This window comes from Oncorhynchus mykiss, chromosome 2 (assembly GCF_057628025.1).
Source record: "Oncorhynchus mykiss isolate SJ-2025 chromosome 2, ASM5762802v1, whole genome shotgun sequence".
Taxonomy (NCBI): Eukaryota; Metazoa; Chordata; class Actinopteri; order Salmoniformes; family Salmonidae; genus Oncorhynchus; species Oncorhynchus mykiss.
Window position 1 is genome coordinate 103055188 of NC_143023.1, and position 24991 is coordinate 103080178.

Below are 24991 nucleotides of genomic sequence, written 5' to 3' on the forward strand. Positions count from 1 at the left end.
CTACTAAACCACTATACTACTATACCTCGACTACTACACTACTACATTATACTACTAAACAACTACACTACTTTACTATACCACTACACTATACTACTATACTGTACTACTAAACCACTACACTACTATACAACTATTCCCACACTACTACATTATACTACTAAACCACTACACTACTATACCACTACACTATACTACTTTACCGCTACCCTACTATACTGTACTACTAAACCACTCCACTACTATACAACTATTACTACACTATACTACTATCACCACACCACTATACTACCAAACTACTATTACCACACTACCATGCTACTATTTCCACACTATCATACCACTATACTACCGGGCTACTATACTACTGTTACCACACAACTATACCACCACACTACTATACTACAATTGGTACACCGATATACCACTACACTACCATACTACTATTACAACACTACTATATTATGACAACACTATACTACTACACTATACCACCATACAACTACACTACTATCACTACACTATTATACCACTACACTACTATACAACAATACTGATATACAATACTACTATACTACCATGCTGATATTACTACACTACTATACCACAGTAATATACTACTACACCAATATAAAGCTGTACAATACTACTATACTATTATAGCACCACACTACCATACTACAATACTAATATGATATACCACTACACTACTGTACTACTATACTGCCGCAATAATATACTACCACACCACTACACTGCTATACTACCATACTAATAAACAAATACACTACTACACTGCTATAGTACTACAATAGAACACTACTATATTACTACGCTACTGTGCTGCTGTATTACTACAATAATATACTACTACTCTACTATATTACTACACTACCATACTACTACAATAGCACACTACTATATTACTACAATAATATACTCCTACAATAGTACACTACTATATTACTACACTATTATACCACGACACTACTATACTACTATATGGCTACAATACTATACTACCACACTACTATACTAGTGCAATAGTACACTACTATACTACTAACCACTATACTACTATATTACCACAATACTACTACGCTGCTATACTACACTACTATACCACTGTACTACTATACCACTACACTACTATACTACCACACCACTACACTACTATACTAGTACACTACTACATTACTACACTACACTACAACACGACATACCACTACGATATTACAACAATAGCACACTACTATACTACTACACTACTATACCACTACACTACTATATTACTACAATACTATACCACTACACTACTGTACTACTACAATAGCACACCACTATATTACTACACTAATATACTAGTACACCACTATATTACTACACTACTATACCACTACACTATTGTACTACTATATTACTAAAATAATTTACTACCACACTACTATATTGCTACACTACTATACTACTACAATAGCACACTACTATATTACTATAGTAATATACTCCTACAATAGTACACTACTATATTACCACACTACTATACTACTTCAATAGCACACTACTATATTACTACAGTAATATATTACTACACTACTATATTACTACACTACTATATTACTACAATATACTCCTACAATAGCACACTACTCTATTACTACCCTACTATACTACCACCCTACTATATTACTACACTACTATACTACTACACTACTATACCACTACACTACTATACCACTGCACTACTATACCACTACTCTACTATATTATATATATTATATACATATATTATATACATTGATAGACTACTACACCACTACAAGAATATACTACCAAACTACTATATTACTACACTGCTATACTACCACAAGAATATACTACCACACTACTATATTACTACACCACTATACTACTATACCACCACACCACTATACCACTACACTACTATACCACTACTCTACTATACTACTACATTGATATACTACTACACCACTACAAGAATATACTACCAAACTACTATATTACTACACTACTATACTAATACACTACTATACCACTACACTACTATACTACTACAATAATATACTACCACACTACTATACTACAACATTGATATACTACTACACCACTACAATAATATACTACCAAACTACTATATTACTACACTACTATACTACCACAATAATATACTACCACACTACTATATTACTACACTACTACACTACTATACCACTGCACTACTATACCACTACTCTACTATACTACTACATTGATATACTACTACACCACTACAAGAATATACTACCAAACTACTATATTACTACACTACTATACTACTACAATAATACACTACTATACTACTAAACCACCGCCCCACCATACTACTATATTGCCATAATACTATATGACTATACTACTACCCTAATATACTGCTATACTACACTACTATACCACCACACCACTATATCACTACACTACTATATTACTACCCTAATATACTGCTATACTACACTACTATACCACCACACCACTATACCACTACACTACTATATTACTACACCACTATACTACTATACCACCACACCACTATACCACTACACTACTATATTACTACATTAATATACTGCTATACTACACTACTATACCACCACACCACTATACCACTACACTTCTATATTACTACACCACTATACCACTACACTACTATACCACCACACCACTATACCACCACACTACTATATTACTACTATATTACTACATTAATATACTGCTACACCCCTACACTACCATACTAGTATTACTACACTACTATATTACTACAAGTGTACACTACTATACTACTACACTACTATACAGCCACACTACTATATTACTACAATCATATACTGCTATACTACTACACCACTCTATTACTACAATGGTATACTACTACACCACACTAGTACTACAATAGTACACTACTATACTACTACACTACTATACAACCACACTACTATACTACTACAATAGTACACTACTATACTACTATATTACTACAATTGTACACTGCTATACTACTACACCACTCTAATGCTACAATGGTGTACTACTACACTACTATACTACTACACCACACTAGTACTACAATAGTGCAATACTATACTACTAAGCTGCTATACTACTACAATACACTACTATACTACCACACCACTATACTGCTACACTGCTACACTACTATCCTGGTACACAACTGTACTACTACACTACTATACTACTACAATACACTACTATACTACTACACCACTATACTACCACACTACAATACTACTACAATACACCACTATACTACTACACTACTATACCACTACAAAACACTGCTATACTACTACAATACTATACTACTGTACTACCATACTACTACAATACACTACTATACTACCACACCACCATACTACTACACTACTATACTACCACACTACTATACTACCACACTGCTATACTACTACAATACACTACTATACTACCACACCACCATACTACTACACAACTGCACTACTATACTACTACACTACTATACTACTACACTACTGCTCTACTATACTACCACACTACTATACTGCTACACTACTATACTACTACACTACTGCACTACAATACTACCACACTACTATACTACTACACTACTGCGCTACTATACTACCACACTACTATACTACTACACTACTATACTACTACACTACTGCACTACTATACTACCACACTACTATACCACTACACTACCACACTACTATACTACCACACTACTATACTACTACACTACCACACTACTATACTACCACACTACTACACTACTGCACTACTATACTACCACACTACTATACTACTACACTACTATACCACTACACTACTGCACTACTATACTACCACACTACTATACTACTACACTACTATACTACCACACTGCTATACTACTACAATACACTACTATACTACCACACCGCCATACTACTACACTACTGCACTACTATACTACCGCACTACTATACTACCACACTGCTATACTACTACACTACTATACTACTACACTACTGCACTACTATACTACCACACTACTATACTACTACACTACTGCACTACTATACTACCACACTACTATATACTACAATACACTGCTATACTACCACACCATTATGCTGCTACACTACTATATTACTACACTACTACACTACTATACTACCACACCACCATACTGCTACACTACTACACTTCAGCACTATCTGCTATATAGGTAAGACTTCAGTGAACAGTCTACTCCAGTCAAATCGCAAAACTAAGCAAGACCTGCCGGTGGCACGGAATGGATGAATAGAAAACACTGAATGTTTTAGCTAAATGTTTTCAATCATTTTCCTCCTCCTCCTCCTCCTCCTTCAGTGGAATACCCCGGTGGTGACTCACTGCTCTCACATGACTGTTTGGTTGTTTACTTTGCTCTGTTGCCACGACTACAGCCATTTATGGGTCTAACTAAAGAATGCACCACAGAGGGAATGAGAGAGCAGCCAACTAATGTTTCAGCCTCACAGAGTTTGACTTTTCTGTGCTGCTTGATGTTATCTGATGTCTTGAACTCTGAGAGAGTTTCGTGTTATCTGATGTCTAGAGCACTGGACAGTTTCATGTTATCTGTAGCTCAGTAATGTGTTAGGGACACACCCTGGTGTTATCACTGACACTGTTTTACAGGTCATAGTCAATAATAGTGGACTGTTACACACTGTGCTACAATGTAGCCTAATAGTAGGCTGTTACACACTGTGCTACAATGTAGCCTAATAGTAGACTGTTACACACTGTGCTACAATGTAGCCTAATAGTGGACTGTTACACACTGTGCTACAATGTAGCCTAATAGTGGACTGTTACACACTGTGCTACAATGTAGCCTAATAGTAGGCTGTTACACACTGTGCTACAATGTAGCCTAATCGTAGACTGTTACACACTGTGCTACAATGTAGCCTAATAGTAGACTGTTACACACTGTGCTACAATGTAGCCTAATAGTAGACTGTTACACACTGTGCTACAATGTAGCCTAATAGTAGACTGTTACACACTGTGCTACAATGTAGCCTAATAGTAGACTGTTACACACTGTGCTACAATGTAGCCTAATAGTAGACTGTTACACACTGTGCTACAATGTAGCCTAATAGTAGACTGTTACACACTGTGCTACAACGTAGCCTAATAGTAGACTGTTATACACACAGGTCTGATAGTTACCTTGAATATCCCTGAGTAGCCATTCTCTATGCTGAACTCACTGCATTCCTGACACTCCCTAGCAACCCAGCTCACTGAATTATGCTATACACTCCCTAGGGCAAGGGTCTCCAATCTTTTCTAGGATGAGATACTTAATAAAGAAATTAACATAGCGAGCTACATTTATTTTTTGTTGCTTTCAAACAGGCGCATTCTTCTCCTCTGCCCCAGGTCCTTAGTGTACGAGAGATAGTCATGTTTTCTGTCAATATACCTGGTAAAATAATGGTTAATGAACAAATCTAAGTGGGGACCTCAAGATACCAAACACAAATAAAGACAGAGCATTTGTCTTGGGCCTGAGCCCTGGTTGGTTGGTTTGAGTCTTGGGCCTGAGCCCTGGTTGGTTGGTTTGAGTCTTGGGCCTGAGCCCTGGTTGGTCGGTTTTACTCTTTGGCCTGAGCCCTGGTTGGTTGGTTTGAGTCTTGGGCCTGAGCCCTGGTTGGTCGGTTTTACTCTTTGACCTGAGCCCTGGTTGGTTGGTTTGAGTCTTGGGCCTGAGCCCTGGTTGGTCGGTTTTGCTCTTGGGCCTGAGCCCTGGTTGGTTGGTTTGAGTCTTGGGCCTGAGCCCTGGTTGGTCGGTTTTACTCTTGGGCCTGAGCCCTGGTTGGTTGGTTTTAGTCTTGGGCCTGAGCCCTGGTTGGTTGGTTTTAGTCTTGGGCCTGAGCCCTGGTTGGTTGGTTTGAGTCTTGGGCCTGGGCCCTGGTTGGTTGGTTTGAGTCTTGGGCCTGAGCCCTGGTTGGTTGGTTTTAGTCTTGGGCCTGAGCCCTGGTTGGTTGATTTTAGTCTTGGGCCTGAGCCCTGGTTGGTTGGTTTTAGTCTTGGGCTTGAGCCCTGGTTGGTTGGTTTGAGTCTTGGGCCTGAGCCCTGGTTGGTTGGTTTGAGTCTTGGGCCTGAGCCCTGGTTGGTTGATCAATCCCATGTAGTCTATCCCACCCTGAATAGGAGTCAACCCCAAACAGTCCATTCCACCCTGATTAGAATGAGTGTGAGTTGGTCCTTTGTCAGAAAGAACTCAGACATGACAGAGTGATACCATGCTGTCAGCCAGCCACATCCAGCCTAGGTAACTAACACAACTACAGCTGTTGCGGTGATTGTCATGCAAATAACTGCCTGTCTCCCGGTAATGAACATCTCCCGGCTTCCACGCGTAGCCACTGATGTGGACCTAAAAACACTAAGAAATCCATGTAACATAGCCTCCACCTTCACAATAAATCCATGTAACATAGCCTCCACCTTCACAATAAATCCATGTAACATAGCCTACACCTTCACAATAAATCCATGTAACATAGCCTCCACCTTCACAATAAATCCATGTAACATAGCCTCCACCTTCACAATAAATCCATTATTTATTTTAGACAGGTCTAAAGAAACATGCTATGAAGAAAATGTAGTTTATTTCAGAAGAACAGAATTGCATATTCTGAGTTTTCCCTTCGTTCAGCCCCGATCTGGCTATTCCATATGGCTGTGGGCTACACTAGTTCATTTAGCAGACAGCATTTGCCTAGAATTTATGTGGAATTATTTTATATGATTTTGTAGTAAGAAGAATAGAATTGAACATAGCTGAATAAAACAGAAATAATATTTTTCCAAAACGATTTCCGAGGGAGTGAGGCACATCCGGCTATTCTGTGCTTAGAGAGGTTAACAAAGAAACTGGTCCTCCGATCTGCTTCATGTAGAGTTATTAATGTAACCTCAGCGGTTCTACAAACGTTGGGCTATATGTTTTGATTTTTAATACACTCCAAGGCTGCGTGATGTGACTCTAATGATGATTTGAAAAGGTTGCATGAAAGGCATGAGCTACACTGCTCTGTTTCTTAGGCAGGCTGCATCATGGCATCGGAGGAGATGGCTGACGTCTTAACCAATTGTGCTATTTATATTTTATGTGTTTTTTTCGCGTTTGTAACTTATTTTGTACGTAATGTTTCTGCCACCGTCTGTTATGACCAAGAAGAGCTTCAGGACATCTGAACAGAGATTACTCACCTCGTACTGGAAGAAGATTTCTTCTTTAATGAATCGGACTCAAAGGATTTACTGCTGATACCGGGCAAGGTCCAAATCCACACTATTTACCAAGACAGTTTTCATCTATATTTTTCATAGCTGTCTATTTACCACCATAAACCGATGCTGGCACTAAGACCGCACTCAACCAGCTGTATAAGGCCACTCAACCAGCTGTATAAGGACACTCAACCAGCTGTATAAGGCCACTCAACCAGCTGTAAAGGGCCACTCAACTAGCTGTATAAGGACACTCAACCAGCTGTATAAGGCCACTCAACCAGCTGTATCAGGCCACTCAACCAGCTGTATCAGGCCACTCAACCAGCTGTATAAGGCCACTCAACCAGCTGTAGAAGGCCACTCAACCAGCTGTAGAAGGCCACTCAACCAGCTGTATAAGGCCACTCAACCAGCTGTAGAAGGCCACTCAACCAGCTGTAGAAGGCCACTCAACTAGCTGTATAAGGCCACTCAACCAGCTGTATAAGGCCACTCAACCAGCTGTAGAAGGCCACTCAACCAGCTGTAGAAGGCCACTCAACCAGCTGTAGAAGGCCACTCAACCAGCTGTATAAGGCCACTCAACCAGCTGTATAAGGCCACTCAACCAGCTGTATAAGGCCACTCAACCAGCTGTATAAGGCCACTCAACCAGCTGTATAAGGCCACTCAACCAGTTATATAAGGCCACTCAACCAGCTGTATAAGGCCAGTCAACCAGCTGCATAAGGCCACTCAACCAGCTGTATAAGGCCTCTCAACCAGCTGTATAAGGCCACTCAACCAGCTGTATAAGGCCTCTCAACCAGCTGTATAAGGCCACTCAACCAGCTGTATAAGGCCACTCAACCAGCTGTATAAGGCAAGTCAACCAGCTGTATAAGGCCACTCAACCAGCTGTATAAGGCCAGTCAACCTGCTGTATAAGGCCACTCAACCAGTTGTATAAGGCAAGTCAACCAGCTGTATAAGGCCAGTCAACCAGCTGTATAAGGCCAGTCAACCAGCTGTATAAGGCCAGTCAACCAGCTGTATAAGGCCACTCAACCAGCTGTATAAGGCAAGTCAACCAGCTGTATAAGGCCAGTCAACCAGCTGTATAAGGCCAGTCAACCAGCTGTATAAGGCAAGTCAACCAGCTGTATAAGGCCACTCAACCAGCTGTATAAGGCCACTCAACCAGCTGTATAAGGCCACTCAACCAGTTGTATAAGGCCACTCAACCAGCTGTATAAGGCCACTCAACCAGCTGTATAAGGCCACTCAACCAGCTGTATAAGGCCACTCAACCAGCTGTATAAGGCCACTCAACCAGTTGTATAAGGCCACTCAACCAGCTGTATAAGGCCACTCAACCAGCTGTATAAGGCCACTCAACCAGTTGTATAAGGCCACTCAACCAGCTGTATAAGGCCACTCAACCAGCTGTATAAGGCCACTCAACCAGTTGTATAAGGCCACTCAACCAGCTGTATAAGGCCACTCAACCAGCTGTATAAGGCCACTCAACCAGCTGTATAAGGCCACTCAACCAGTTGTATAAGGCAAGTCAACCAGCTGTATAAGGCCACTCAACCAGCTGTATAAGGCCACTCAACCAGCTGTATAAGGCCACTCAACCAGTTATATAAGGCCATAAGCAAACAGGAAAATGCTCATCCAGAAGCGGCGCTCCTAGTGGCCGGGGACGTTAATGCAGGAAAACTTAAATCCATTGAACCTCATTTCTACCAGCATGTGCAACCAGAGGATTTTTTTTTTTTTACTCCACACACAGAGTGTCACGCCCTGACCTTAGTATTCTTTGTTTTCTTTATTATTTTGGTTAGGCCAGGGTGTGACAAGGGTGGTATGTGTGTTTTTGTCTTATCTAGGGTTTTTTGTATATCTATGGGGGTTTTAGTTTGTCTAGGTAAATGTCGGTCTATAGTGGCCTGAATTGGTTCCCAATCAGAGGCAGCTGTTTATCGTTGTCTCTGATGGGGGATCCTATTTAGGTTGCCATTTTCCATTTTGGTTTTGTGGGTTATTGTCTATGTGTAGTTGCATGGCAGCACTAGTTGGTTATAGCGTTACGTTAGTTTTGTTTAAGTGTTCTTCGTTAAATAAAAGAAGAATGTATTCCAATCGCGCTGCGCCTTGGTTTCCTCGTTACGACGAACGAGACGCGTACAAAGCTCTCCCTCACCTTCCATTTGGCAAATCTGACCATAATTCTATCCTCCTGATTCCTGCTTACAAGCAAAACCTAAAGCAGGAAGTACCAGTGACTCGCTCAATACGGAAGTGGTCAGATGACGCTGATGCTAAGCTACAGGACAGTTTTGCCAGCACAGGCTGAAATATGTGGCACTGAGGAGTATACCAAATCAGTCGCCGGCTTCATCAATAAGTCAAAACAAATCACATTTTATTAGACACGTGAAATGCTTACTTACGAGCCCCTAACCAACAATGCAGTTGAATGAGAAATAAAAGTAAAAAGTAATTAAAGAGGAGCAGTAAAATAACAATAGCGAGACTATATACTGTGCGATCACGCTCTCCGTAGCCGATGTGAGTAAGTACCAGGCCGTGTCAGAGGAAGGCCCTAAAAAATGCCAAAGACTCCAGCCACCTTAGTCATAGACTGATCTCTCTGCTATCACACGGCAAGTGGGACCGGAGCGCCAAGTCTAGGTCCAAATGGTTCCTTAACAGCTTCTAGCCATAAGACTCCTGAACAGCTAATCAAATGGCTACCCAGACTATTTGCATTGACTCCCCCCTACCTACATGTACATATTACCTCAATTACCTCGACTAACCTGTACCCCCGCTCATTGACTCGGTACCGTAATACCCTGTATATAGCCTCCACATTGACTCTGTACCGTAATACCCTGTATATAGCCTCCACATTGACTCTGTACCGTAATACCCTGTATATAGCCTCCACATTGAATCGGTACCGTAACACCCTGTATATAGCCTCCACATTGAATCGGTACCGTAACACCCTGTATATAGCCTCGTTATTGTTATTTTATTGTTGCTCTTTGTTTTTTTAACTTTAGTTTATTTAGTAAATATTTTATTAAGTCTTATTTTTCTTAAATGCATTGTTGGTTAAGGGCTTGTAAGTAATTATTTCACGGTTGTTGTATTTGATTTGATTTCATCGGTCTCTCGTTCACAACTTAACAAGCACTTGATAATATTCTCACCCATAAGACTATTCTCAATCTAACCAATTGTTTACATATTAATATACAGTGCCTTCAGGTACTGTATTCACACCCTTGACTTTTTTCCACATTTTGTTGTGTCACAGCCTGAATTTAACATTAAATTGAGATGTTGTGTCACTGGACTACACACAATACCCCATAATGTAAAAGTGGAATTATGTTTTCCAAAATGTTTACAAATGAATGAATGAAAGAAAATCTGAAATGTCTTGAGTAAATGAGTATTCAACCCCTTTGTTATGGCAAGCCTAAATAAGTTCAGGAGTAAACATGTGCTTAACAATTCACACAATAAGTTGCATGGACTCACTCTGTGTGCAATAATAGTGTTTAACCTGATTTTTGAACGTCTACCTCATCTCTGTACCCCACACATACAATTATCTGTAATGTCCCTCAGTCGAGCAGTGAATTTCAAACAGATTCAACCACAAAGACCAGGAAGGTTTTCCACTGCCTTGTAAAGAAGGGCACCTATTGGTTGATAGGTTAAAAAAAAAGCAGACATTCAATATCCATTTGAGCATGGTGACGTTATTAATTACACTTTGGATGGTGTATCAATACACCCAGTCACTAAAAGGATACATGCGCCCTTCCTAACTCTGTTTCCGGAGAGGAAGGAAACAGTTCAAGGATTTCACCATGAGGCCAATGGAGACTTTAAAACAGTTACAGAGTTGAATGGCTGTGATAGGAGAAAACTGAGGATGGATCAACAACATTGTAGTGACTCCACAATACTAATCTAAATGACATGGAAAAGAAGGAAGCCTGTAAAAAATATTCCAAAACTCTTCAATGATGTCACCATTGCCCTTTGATTCTAAGCAATGTTGTGCTGCTATTTGTATTGACTTGGCCAATGCTTTTGATACGGTAGACCATTCCATTCTTGTGGGTCGGCTAATGAGTATTGGTGTCTCTCTGAGGGGTCTTTGGCCTGGTTTGCTAACTACCTCTCTCAAAGAGTGCAGTGTATAATGTCGGGAACATTTGCTGTCTCAGCCACTGCATGTCACCAAGGGTGTACCCCAAGGCTCGATCCTAGGCCCCACGCTCTTCTCAATTTACATCAACAGCATAGCTCAGGCAGTAGGAAGCTCTCTCATCCATTTATAGGCAGATGATACAGTCTTATACTCAGCTAGCCCCTCCCCGGATTTTGTGTTAAACGCTCTACAACAAAGCTTTCTTAGTGTCCAACAAGCTTTCTCTGCCCTTAACCTTGTTCTGAACACCTCCAAAACAAAGGTCATGTGGTTTGGTAAGAAGAATGCCCCTCTCCCCACAGGTGTGATTACTACCTCTGAGGGTTGAGAGTTTGAGGTAGTCATCTCATACAAGTACTTGGGAGTATGGCTCGATGGTACACTGTCCTTCTCTCAGCACATATCAAAGCTGCAGGCTAAAGTTAAATCTAGACTTGGTTTCCTCTATCGTAATCGCTTCTCTTTCACCCCAGCTGCCAAACTAACCCTGACTCAGATGACCATCCTACCCATGCTAGATTACGGAGACATAATTTATAGATCAACAGGTAAGGGTGCTCTCGAGCAGCTAGATGTTCTTTACCATTCGGCCATCAGATTTGCCACCAATGCTCCTTATAGGACACATCACTGCACTCTATACTCCTCTGTAAACTGGTCATCTCTGTATACCCGTCGCAAGACCCACTGGTTGATGCTTACTTATAAAACCCTCTTAGGCCTCACTCTCCCCTATCTGAGATATCTACTGCAGCCCTCATCCTCCACATACAACACCCGTTCTGCCAGTCACATTCTATTAAAGGTCCCCAAAGCACACACATCCCTGGGAAGCTCGTCTTTTCAGTTCGCTGCAGCTAGCGACTGGAACGAGCTGCAACAAACAATAATGAATTCTTCATTCAAAGACTCAATCATGGACACTCTTACTGACAGTTGTGGCTGCGTTGCGTGATGTATTATTGTCTCTACCTTCTTGCCCTTGGTGCTGTTATCTGTGCCCAATAATGTTTGTCCAATGTTTGGTGCTGCTGCCATGTTGTTATGCTACTATGTAGTTGTCATGCTGTGTTGTTGTCTTAGGTCTCTCTTTATGTAGTGTTGTGGTGTCTCTCTTGTTGTGATGTGTGTTTTATCCTATATTTGTATTTAATTTACTTAAATTGTTTATCCCAGCCCCCTTCCCGGCAGGAGGCCTTTTGCCTTTTGGAAGGCCGTCGTTGTTATAAGAATTTTCTCTTAACTGACTTGCCTAGATAAACAAAGGTTACATTTAAAAAATGAAATAAAACATGCATCCTGTTTGCAACAAGGCACAAAATATGTGGCAATGCAATTCACTTTTTGTCCTGAATTCAAAGTGTTATGTTTGGGGTAAATCCAATACAGCACATTACTGAGTCACACTCTCCAATAAAACACATTCCTGAGTAAATCAAATCAAAAATGTGCCGGGTGGAGATTATAACAGAACATGGCCAAGATGTTCAAATGTTCATAAATGACCAGCATGGTCGAATAATATTAAGGCAGAACAGTTGAAACTGGAGCAGCAGCACAGCCAGGTGGACTGGGGACAGCAAGGAGTCATTATGTCAGGTAGTCCTGGGGCATGGTCCTAGGGCTCAGGTCCTCCGAGAGAGAGAAAGAGAGAAGGAGAGAATTAGAGAACGCACACTTAGATTCACACAGGACACCAAATAGGACAGGAGAAGTACTCCAGATATAACAAACTGACCCTAGCCCCCCGACACATAAACTACTGCAGCATAAATACTGGAGGCTGAGACAGGAGGGGTCAGGAGACACTGTGGCCCACTCCGAGGACACCCCCGGACAGGGCCAAACAGGAAGGATATAACCCCACCCACTTTGCCAAAGCACAGCCCCCACACCACTAGAGGGATATCTTCAACCACCAACTTACCATCCTGAGACAAGGCTGAGTATAGCCCACAAAGACCTCCGCCACGGCACAACCCGAGTACAGTATATACGTATACATATGAGATGAATAATGTAGGGTATGTAAACATTATATTAGGTAGCATTGTTTAAAGTGGCTAGTGATATATTTACATAATTTCCCATCAATTCCCATTATTAAAGTGGCTGGAGTTGAGTCCGTGTCAGTGTGTTGGCAGCAGCCACTCAATGTTAGTGGTGGCTGTTTAACAGTCTGATGGCCTTGAGATAGAAGCTGTTTTTCAGTCTCTCGGTCCCAGCTTTGATGCACCTGTACTGACCTCGCCTTCAGGATGATAGCGGGGTGAACAGGCAGTGGCTCGGGTGGTTGTTGTCCTTGATGATCTTTATGGCCTTCCTGTGACATCGGGTGGTGTAGGTGTCCTGGAGGGCAGGTAGTTTGCCCCCGGTGATGCGTTGTGCAGACCTCACTACCCTCTGGAGAGCCTTACGGTTGTGGGCGGAGCAGTTGCCGTACCAGGCGGTGATACAGCCCGACAGGATGCTCTCGATTCTGCATCTGTAGAATACAACACATTACTGAGTACCACTTTCCAATACAACATATTACTGAGTACCACTCTCCAATATAACATATTACTGTGTACCACTCTTCTATACAACACATTACTGAGTACCACTCTCCAATACAACACATTACTGAGTACCACTCTCCAATACAGCACATTACTGAGTACCACTCTCCAATACAACACATTACTGAGTACCACTCTTCTATACAACACATTACTGAGTATCACGCTCCATAGTGGTTGCTGCATCATAGTGGTTGCTGTTCCTGAGTTGCAGTTTTAACTGAAATTTACTTGAAAATCATACCACATATGTTACACTTTTGACTTAAATCGGCTTGAAAATCTATTGCAAGACCTGAAAATGTATAGTAATGACCAACAACCAATTTGACAGAGCTTGAAGAATTATTTGCACATACCAGGTGTGGAAAGCTCTTAGAGACGTACCCAGAAAGACGCACAGCTGTAATCACTGCCAAAGCTGCTTCTGCAAAGTATTGACCCAGGGGTGTGAAAACGTATGAAAATTAAATATTTCTGTATTTAATTTTCAATAAATGTGCAAACGTTTCTTAGAACATATTTTCCCTTGTTGATTATGGGGTATTGTGTGTAGATAGCTGAGGAAAAAACTAATGTCATCCATTTTGAATTCAGGATGTAACAAAATGTGGAATAAGTTAATGGGTATGAATACTTTCGTAAGGCACTGGAAGAGCTATAATCATGGGAGGGGCTCTGTCTCACAGTAGAGAACATGGTGTTGATGAACTGTGTTTACGTTGGCTAACTGACTCCTACTGTTGCTGTTACCGTGTGGGAGGGGAGGGGAAGAGGGGGAGGGGAAGGGTGTGGACCGACTTCCTAGGCAACACTAACCTTTAGACAAACACACTACCTGTTCCATTATTCCATGATGCCCCGCCATGGACGGCCAGTTTCATCTCAACTCTATAATTTAGCATGAAACTATACAATATAACTGCCATCTTTGACACCTTAGTAACACTTTGTTAACATCGGTGGCCACCCATACTTTAAATGTCAGCATCTGCTAAAAGGCATTTTATTATTTTAAACTATAAGCCACAGACGACAACCAAGCAACAGCCATCGCACCACTGTCAGCCTGATTGATGTTCGGATTAGGGCTGGGATTTGCCAGGTACCTCACGATACGAAATGATCACGATACTTAGGTGCCCGATACGATAATGTATTGCAATTCTTACATTTGATACTGTGATTTTATTGCGATTTGATGTCCCAAACATATTTGTCACTATATGTCTGCTGCAGAGAGACGAGGAGAGAGCCACGAGAAAACAAGTTTCGATCAGTCAGGGAAATCAAAGTGCTGAAAACACGTTGGCTCACTGTTTAAAAAGAAGATGGAGAACAGGCTATAGGATGAAACATACCAGAGTTTTACCAAACCAGAATTTTACCAAACCAGAGTTTTACCAAACTAGAGTTTTACCAAACCAGAATTTTACCAAACCAGAGTTTTACCAAACTAGAGTTTTACCAAACTAGAGTTTTACCAAACCAGCGTTTTACCAGACTAGAGTTTTACCAAACCAGCGTTTTACCAGACTAGAGTTTTACCAAACCAGCGTTTTACCAGACTAGAGTTTTACCAAACCAGCGTTTTACCAGACTAGAGTTTTACCAAACCAGCGTTTTACCAGACTAGAGTTTTACCAAACCAGCGGTTTACCAGACTAGAGTTTTACCAAACCAGCGGTTTACCAGACTAGAGTTTTACCAAACCAGCGTTTTACCAGACTAGAGTTTTACCAAACCAGCGTTTTACCAGACTAGCTGTAGCGAACGCTACTTTTTTTAAAACACTAATTGATGCTTCGTGTCAAAGTATCTATATAATATCCTCCAAAAATAACATTGCGACTAACTATTACTGTAACTGCATTCTGCCATCACTAGTTTGGATCTGTACCTTGTCCACGTTGCTGCAGGGCGGGAGGTGAGGGGTTAAAGACTAGTCCACGTTGCTGCAGGGCGGGAGGTGAGGGGTTAAAGACTAGTCCACGCTGCAGGGTGGGAGGTGAGGGGTTAAAGACTAGTCCACGCTGCAGGGCGGGAGGTGAGGGGATAAAGACTAGTCCACGCTGCAGGGCGGGAGGTGAGGGGATAAAGACTAGTCCACGCTGCAGGGCGGGAGGTGAGGGGTTAAAGACTAGTCCACGCTGCAGGGCGGGAGGTGAGGGGATAAAGACTAGTCCACGCTGCAGGGCGGGAGGTGAGGGGTTAAAGACTAGTCCACGCTGCAGGGCGGGAGGTGAGGGGTTAAAGACTAGTCCATGCTGCAGGGTGGGAGGTGAGGGGTTAAAGACTAGTCCATGCTGCAGGGCAGTAGGTGAGGGGTTAAAGACTAGTCCATGCTGCAGGGTGGGAGGTGAGGGGTTAAAGACTAGTCCACGCTGCAGGGTGGGAGGTGAGGGGATAAAGACTAGTCCACGCTGCAGGGCGGGAGGTGAGGGGTTAAAGACTAGTCCACGCTGCAGGGCAGGAGGTGAGGGGATAAAGACTAGTCCACGTTGCTGCAGGGTGGGAGGTGAGGGGTTAAAGACTAGTCCACGCTGCAGGGCGGGAGGTGAGGGGTTAAAGACTAGTCCACGCTGCAGGGTGGGAGGTGAGGGGATAAAGACTAGTCCACGCTGCAGGGTGGGAGGTGAGGGGTTAAAGACTAGTCCACGTTGCTGCAGGGCGGGAGGTGAGGGGTTAAAGACTAGTCCATGCTGCAGGGCGGGAGGTGAGGGGTTAAAGACTAGTCCACGCTGCAGGGTGGGAGGTGAGGGGTTAAAGACTAGTCCACGCTGCAGGGCGGGAGGTGAGGGGTTAAAGACTAGTCCATGCTGCAGGGCGGGAGGTGAGGGGTTAAAGACTAGTCCACGCTGCAGGGCGGGAGGTGAGGGGTTAAAGACTAGTCCACGCTGCAGGGCGGGAGGTGAGGGGTTAAAGACTAGTCCACGCTGCAGGGCGGGAGGTGAGGGGTTAAAGACTAGTCCATGCTGCAGGGCGGGAGGTGAGGGGTTAAAGACTAGTCCACGCTGCAGGGCGGGAGGTGAGGGGTTAAAGACTAGTCCATGCTGCAGGGCGGGAGGTGAGGGGTTAAAGACTAGTCCACGCTGCAGGGCGGGAGGTGAGGGGTTAAAGACTAGTCCACGCTGCAGGGCGGGAGGTGAGGGGTTAAAGACTAGTCCATGCTGCAGGGCGGGAGGTGAGGGGTTAAAGACTAGTCCACGCTGCAGGGTGGGAGGTGAGGGGTTAAAGACTAGTCCACGCTGCAGGGCGGGAGGTGAGGGGTTAAAGACTAGTCCATGCTGCAGGGCGGGAGGTGAGGGGTTAAAGACTAGTCCACGCTGCAGGGCGGGAGGTGAGGGGTTAAAGACTAGTCCACGCTGCAGGGTGGGAGGTGAGGGGTTAAAGACTAGTCCACGCTGCAGGGCGGGAGGTGAGGGGTTAAAGACTAGTCCACGCTGCAGGGCGGGAGGTGAGGGGTTAAAGACTAGTCCACGCTGCAGGGTGGGAGGTGAGGGGTTAAAGACTAGTCCATGCTGCAGGGCGGGAGGTGAGGGGTTAAAGACTAGTCCACGCTGCAGGGTGGGAGGTGAGGGGTTAAAGACTAGTCCACGCTGCAGGGTGGGAGGTGAGGGGTTAAAGACTAGTCCACGCTGCAGGGCGGGAGGTGAGGGGTTAAAGACTAGTCCACGCTGCAGGGTGGGAGGTGAGGGGTTAAAGACTAGTCCACGCTGCAGGGCGGGAGGTGAGGGGTTAAAGACTAGTCCATGCTGCAGGGCAGTAGGTGAGGGGATAAAGACTAGTCCATGCTGCAGGGTGGGAGGTGAGGGGTTAAAGACTAGTCCACGCTGCAGGGCAGTAGGTGAGGGGATAAAGACTAGTCCATGCTGCAGGGCAGTAGGTGAGGGGATAAAGACTAGTCCATGCTGCAGGGTGGGAGGTGAGGGGTTAAAGACTAGTCCATGTTGCTGCAGGGTGGGAGGTGAGGGGTTAAAGACTAGTCCATGCTGCAGGGTGGGAGGTGAGGGGTTAAAGACTAGTCCATGCTGCAGGGCAGTAGGTGAGGGGATAAAGACTAGTCCATGCTGCAGGGTGGGAGGTGAGGGGTTAAAGACTAGTCCATGCTGCAGGGTGGGAGGTGAGGGGTTAAAGACTAGTCCATGCTGCAGGGCAGGAGGTGAGGGGTTAAAGACTAGTCCATGCTGCAGGGTGGGAGGTGAGGGGATAAAGACTAGTCCATGCTGCAGGGTGGGAGGTGAGGGGTTAAAGACTAGTCCATGCTGCAGGGCAGTAGGTGAGGGGATAAAGACTAGTCCATGCTGCAGGGTGGGAGGTGAGGGGTTAAAGACTAGTCCATGCTGCAGGGTGGGAGGTGAGGGGTTAAAGACTAGTCCATGCTGCAGGGCAGGAGGTGAGGGGTTAAAGACTAGTCCATGCTGCAGGGTGGGAGGTGAGGGGTTAAAGACTAGTCCATGCTGCAGGGTGGGAGGTGAGGGGATAAAGACTAGTCCACGCTGCAGGGTGGGAGGTGAGGGGTTAAAGACTAGTCCACGCTGCAGGGTGGGAGGTGAGGGGTTAAAGACTAGTCCACGCTGCAGGGTGGGAGGTGAGGGGTTAAAGACTAGTCCACGCTGCAGGGCGGGAGGTGAGGGGTTAAAGACTAGTCCACGCTGCAGGGCGGGAGGTGAGGGGATAAAGACTAGTCCACGCTGCAGGGCGGGAGGTGAGGGGTTAAAGACTAGTCCATGCTGCAGGGTGGGAGGTGAGGGGTTAAAGACTAGTCCACGCTGCAGGGCGGGAGGTGAGGGGTTAAAGACTAGTCCATGCTGCAGGGTGGGAGGTGAGGGGTTAAAGACTAGTCCACGCTGCAGGGTGGGAGGTGAGGGGTTAAAGACTAGTCCATGCTGCAGGGTGGGAGGTGAGGGGTTAAAGACTAGTCCACGCTGCAGGGTGGGAGGTGAGGGGTTAAAGACTGTATTGGAGAGTGGTACTGCCTCTCTAACCACTAAGCTACCTGCCTCTCTAACCACTAGCCTACCTGCCTCTCTAACCACTAAGCTACCTGCCTCTCTAACCACTAGGCTACCTGCCTCTCTAACCACTAGGCTACCTACCTGCTCTAACCACTAGGCTACCTGCCTCCTCTAACCACTAGGCTACCTGCCGCTCTAACCACTAGGCTACTGCCGCTCTAACCACTAGGCTACCTGCCGCTCTAACGACTAGGCTACCTGCCTCTCTAACCACTAGGCTACCTGCCTCTCTACCCACTAGGCTACCTGCCTCTCTAACCACTAGGCTACCTGCCGCCTCTAACCACTAGGCTACCTGCCGCTCTAACCACTAGGCTACTGCCGCTCTAACCACTAGGCTACCTGCCGCTCTAACCACTAGGCTACCTGCCTCTCTAACCACTAGGCTACCTGCCTCTCTACCCACTAGGCTACCTGCCTCTCTAACCACTAGGCTACCTGCCTCTCTAACCACTAGGCTACCTGCCTCTCTAACCACTAGGCTACCTGCCTCTCTAACCACTAGGCTACCTGCTCTAACCACTAGGCTACCTGCCTCTCTAACCACTAGGCTACCTGCCGCTCTAACCACTAGGCTACCTGCCGCTCTAACCACTAGGCTACCTGCCTCTCTAACCACTAGGCTACCTGCCTCTCTAACCACTAGGCTACCTGCCTCTCTAACCACTAGGCTACCTGCCTCTCTAACCACTAGGCTACCTGCCTCTCTAACCACTAGGCTACCTGCCTCTCTAACCACTAGGCTACCTGCCTCTCTACCCACTAGGCTACCTGCCTCTCTAACCACTAAGCTACCTGCCTCTCCAAATAGACAGGATATACACACAGTTCATCAAGAAGACAATGAGGTGAATGAGATACCTTTGAACCCACATTCCCACGCTGAATGTCGTGCTCTCACTGAGAACACGGTTTTACAGCAGAGAGAGACGGAGGAATGTGGAGGAGCAGTATGTTATGAAATCTCTAGGTGACAGATCTAGTGAGGAGATGGAGCAGCAGACTGTTACATTGTGTAACCTGCTGTTAAACCTGCTGTTAAACCAACAGAAACAGGCTGACAGCAACATGCTCTGGCCTGAACCTCCATTCACACAGGACCCTCAGTGCTGACAGGCTGTGATGAAACTAAGTGCAATTCAGATGGACATGTACATGCAGAAGTATCATCCAATGAGCAGCTCTGCTTCTGCAGTCTCCTGTAACAGAGCCTTTCAGAGGGAGTGTGACGATGATTAAACATGCACAGGCAGAACAGAAGAATCATCCAATCAACAGGTCTGTCTCCCTTCCTCCTCTCATCCAATCAACAGGCCTGTCTCCCTTCCTCCTCTCATCCAATCAACAAGCCTGTCTCCTCTCCTCCTCTCATCCAATCAACAGGCCTGTTTCCTATCCTCAGCAGTGGGTCCGTTTGAATTTAGAAAACAAGTATTTATTTCAATAACGCAACATTTAAAACTGACCCCCCTGCAACTGGACACAGACATTTTATGAGACTCCTGTTTCCCCACGAATCAAGGACAAAAAGACAGTATCACTATGGTTGGTTGAAAATGCTTTGTGCTTCGCCAAACAGTACCTCTCCTGTAACTCCCAGTAATGGATACCAACTATCTTTAGTTAAATCACATTATCTGGTGTAGCCGATCCGGAGCTAGTAGTGGGACGTGAGGGAGGAGTCTGCGGGGGGGTGTTACACACTGTTAGTTCAATAGTACAGGTTACAATGCCATGTCATATCCCTGTATATACTCCCCTGTAATCTGTGCCATGTCATATCCCTGTATATACTCCCCTGTAATCTGTGCCATGTCATATCCCTGTATATACTCCACTGTAATCTGTGCCATGTCATATCCCTGTATATACTCCACTGTAATCTGTGCCATGTCATATCCCTGTATATACTCCACTGTAACCTGTGCCATGTCATATCCCTGTATATACTCCCCTGTAACCTGTGCCATGTCATATCCCTGTATATACTCCCCTGTAACCTGTGCCATGTCATATCCCTGTATATACTCCACTGTAACCTGTGCCATGTCATATCCCTGTATATACTCCCCTGTAATCTGTGCCATGTCATATCCCTGTATATACTCCCCTGTAATCTGTGCCATGTCATATCCCTGTATATACTCCCCTGTAATCTGTGCCATGACATATCCCTGTATATACTCCCCTGTAATCTGTGCCATGTCATATCCCTGTATATACTCCCCTGTAATCTGTGCCATGACATATCCCTGTATATACTCCACTGTAACCTGTGCCATGTCATATCCCTGTATATACTCCCCTGTAACCTGTGCCATGTCATATCCCTGTATATACTCCACTGTAACCTGTGCAAACGCCAAATAAACTGTGATTTTATTTGATGACATATTATTGATGGAATATGAGTACATGTCATTGTTCCTGTAACCAAGAAAGCAAAGGTAACTGAACTAAAGGACTATCGCCCCGTTGCACTCATGTCTGTCATCATTATGTGCTTTGAGAGGCTAGTCAAGGATCATATCACCTCTACCTTACCTGTCACCTTAGACCCACTTCAATTTGCTTACCGCCCCAAAAGATCCACAGACAATGCAATCGCCATCATGACTGCACACTGCCCTATCCCATCTGGAAAGAGGAATACCTATGTACGAATGTTGTTCTTTTACTACAGCTCAGCATTCAACACCATAGTACCCTCCAAACTCATCATTAAGCTAGAGGCCCTGGGTCTGAGCCCTGTGCAACTGGGTCCTGGAACAGCATTAAATACTAGAGGTGACTATTTATCAGTCTGATGGCCTTCCTGTGACACCGGGTGCGGTAGATGTCCTGTAGGGCATGAGCTATGTCGAGAATATTAATATTTAAAAAGTGCAAAACCCCAAAGCAAAATTGATAGATACTTTGGGCTGACTGCACATATTTGCAATTGCCGTCCCAGGCGGTAATACAGCCCGACAGGATGCCCTCGATGATGCATCTGTAAAAGTTTGTGAGGGTCTTAGGGGCCAAGCCAAATTTCTTCAGCCTGCTTTTGCGCCTTCTTCACCATGCTTTTGACCCGCTCCCTGTTAATGTGGATGGGGGCGTGCTCTCTCTGCTATCTCATGTAGTCCACGACCAGCTCCTTTGTTTTGTTAACATTGAGGGAGAGGTTACTGTCCTGCTGCTACTCTGCCAGGGCTCTCACCTCCTCCCTGTAGGCTGTCACGTCGTTGTTGGTAATCAGGCCTACCACTGTTGTGTCGTCAGCAAACTTGTTGATTGAGTTTGAGACCTGAGTGGCCACGCAGTCATGGGTGAATAGGGAATACAGGAACGGGCTGAGCACCCCCGCGTTGGCGGTGTTGTTACCTACCTTCACCACCTGGGGTCGGCAGCCAGAAGGTCTAGGACCCAGTTGCACAGGGAGGGGTTCAGACCCAGGGTTGTTAATGAACAGCATTCTTACACAGGTATTCCTCTTGTCCAGGTGGGATTCAGCAGTGTGCAGTGCAATGGTGATTGCATCGTCTGTGGATCTGTTCGGTAAGGTGGAGGTGATATGATCCTTAACTAGCCTCTCAAAGTACTTCATGATGACAGGAGTGAGTGCCACGTTGCGATAGTCTTTTCGTTCCGTTACCTTCGCTTGCTTTGGTACAAGAACAATGGTTGACATTTTGAAGCAAGTGGGAACAACAGACTGCGATAAGGAGAGATTGAATATGTCCATAAAACACTCCAGCCAGCTGGTCTGCACATGTTCTGAGGACACGGCTTGGGATGCCGTCTGGGCCGGAAGGAGTGTGTTTGATTGCTTTACGGAGGGCATGGCTAGACTATTTGTTCTCGTCCATGTCCCCAGTTATCTTGCTGTGGTTAAATGGTGCCATCTATCCACAGTTTCTGGTTGGGATAAGTTGTAATCGTCACAGTGGGAACAACATCCTCTATGTACTTCCTGACGAACCCAGTCACACAGTCAGTGTATATGTTGACACTATTCCCAGAGGCGACCTGGAATATTTCCAAGTCTGCGTGATGAAAACATCTTGAAGATTTCGATTGGTCAGATCAACGTTTTAACACTCCTTATCATGGGGGCTTCCTGTTTAAGTTTCTGCCTATAGGGGGGAGGAGCAGAATGGAGGCGTGATCTGATTTGCCAAAGGGAGGGCGGGGAGAGCCTTGTAGGAAGCATGTTCTCTCTGCGACCTGGCCAAGATAAAGCAAACTAGTGTGACACAAACAACAACACAGAGTTACACACAAACAAACGCACAGTCAATAACACTATAGAAAAATCTATGTACAGTGTGTGGAAATGTAGAAGAGCAGGGAGGAAGGTAATAAATAGGCCATAGAGGTGAAAATAATTACAATTTAGCATTAATACTGGAGTGATAGATGTGCAGATTATGATATAAAAAACCTTAAATTAAATTATGGGCAGACAGACAAATTCCACTCCATCTTTCATCGAGACAGATGGCTTATTCATCACAAAACCATTTGATGTTACCAATGATTTTGATGATTATTTAATTGGCAAAGTGGGCAAACTTAGGCAGGAAATGCAAACAACGATCAGTGAGCCTCATATTCCTGCATAAAAAAACTAATTATGAAAGAAAATAATTGTAAGTTTGAATTTTGTAAAGTTAGTGTTGTAGAGGTGGAACAATTACTGTTATCGGTCAATAATCGATCAATAAACCTCCTGGCATTGACAAGAAGGAAAGCTACTGAGGATGGTAGTTGACTCTATAGCCACTCCTATCTGTCATATCTTTTATCTGAGCCTAGAGGGAAGTCTTTGTCCTCAGGCCTGGAGGGAAGCCAAAGTCATTCCGCTACCCAAGAGTGGTAAAGCGGCCTTTACTGGTTCTAACAGCAGACCTATCAAACTGTTGGGAAAAAGTGTGTTGACCAAATACAATGCTATTTCCCTGCAAACAAATGAACAGCAGACTTTCAGCATGCTTATAGAGAAGGGCGCTCAACATGTACTGCACTGACACAAATGACTGATGATTGGTTGGAAGAAATTGATAATAAGAAGATTGCGGGAGCTGTACTGTTAGATTTCAGTGCAGCCTTTGATATTATTGACCATAACCTGATGTTGAAAAAACATGCACTATCGTTAAAAAATGTGGGGTCACTTAGAAATGTCCTTGTTTTTCTTTCTGTTCATTTGCCCATCTTTATCTTTTATTTTTATTGGCCAGTCTGAGATATGGCTTTTTCTTTGCAACTCTGCCTTCCAGGCCAGCATCCCGGAGTCGCCTCTTCACTGTTGAAGAAGTTGAGACTGGTGTTTTGCGGGTACTATTTAATGAAGCTGCCAGTTGAGGACTTGTGAGGCGTCTGTTTCTCAAACTAGACACTCTAATGTACGTGTCGTCTGGCTCAGTTGGGCACCGGGGCCTCCCACTCCTCTTTCTATTCTGGTTATAGAGCCAGTTTGCGCTGTTCTGTGAAGGGAGTAGTACACAGCGTTGTACGAGATCTACCGTTCCATCTCATATTGCTCAAATAAACAGCAAACCTGGTTTCAAAAAACAGACAAAGCAAAACATCACGGCACAACGCCTCTCCCCTATTGGACCTAGATAGTCTGTGTGTATGTATTGATATGTAGGCTATGCGCGCCATTTTTTAATTGATTTAGTTCTGTCTTTGAGCTGTTCTTGTCTGTTAATGTTCTGTATTATGTCATGTTTCATGTTTGGTGTGGACCCCAGGAAGAGTAGCTGCTGCTTTTGCAACAGATAATGGGGATCCTAATCAAATAGAAAATATCTCCAACCCTAACTCTAACCTCTGTGTTTTGTCCAGAGCACAAC

At 44.4% G+C, this 24991-nt stretch overlaps 1 protein-coding gene and 1 long non-coding RNA gene across 3 annotated transcripts in view; one reads left to right on the forward strand and one right to left on the reverse strand.

The window, feature by feature from the left end:
* Positions 1-11382: 11382 nt before the first annotated feature.
* LOC149985330 (uncharacterized) lies at positions 11383-14742 on the reverse strand. Its single transcript, XR_016490340.1, has 3 exons — positions 14490-14742; positions 13816-14054; positions 11383-13201 (listed from the first exon to the last, which is right to left on the reverse strand). It is a non-coding gene; the product is annotated as an uncharacterized LOC149985330 (long non-coding RNA).
* Positions 14743-14974: 232 nt separating this feature from the next.
* LOC110501401 (annexin A2-A) overlaps positions 14975-24991 on the forward strand; it is a 29280-nt gene continuing 19263 nt past the window's right edge. The window contains exon 1 of one of the 2 annotated variants that reach the window (XM_090214679.1): positions 14975-15235. The gene's annotated coding sequence lies outside the window, so the exon portion shown is untranslated. The remainder of the gene's footprint in view (positions 15236-24991) is intronic. The other variant, XM_090214690.1, reaches the window with a different exon arrangement.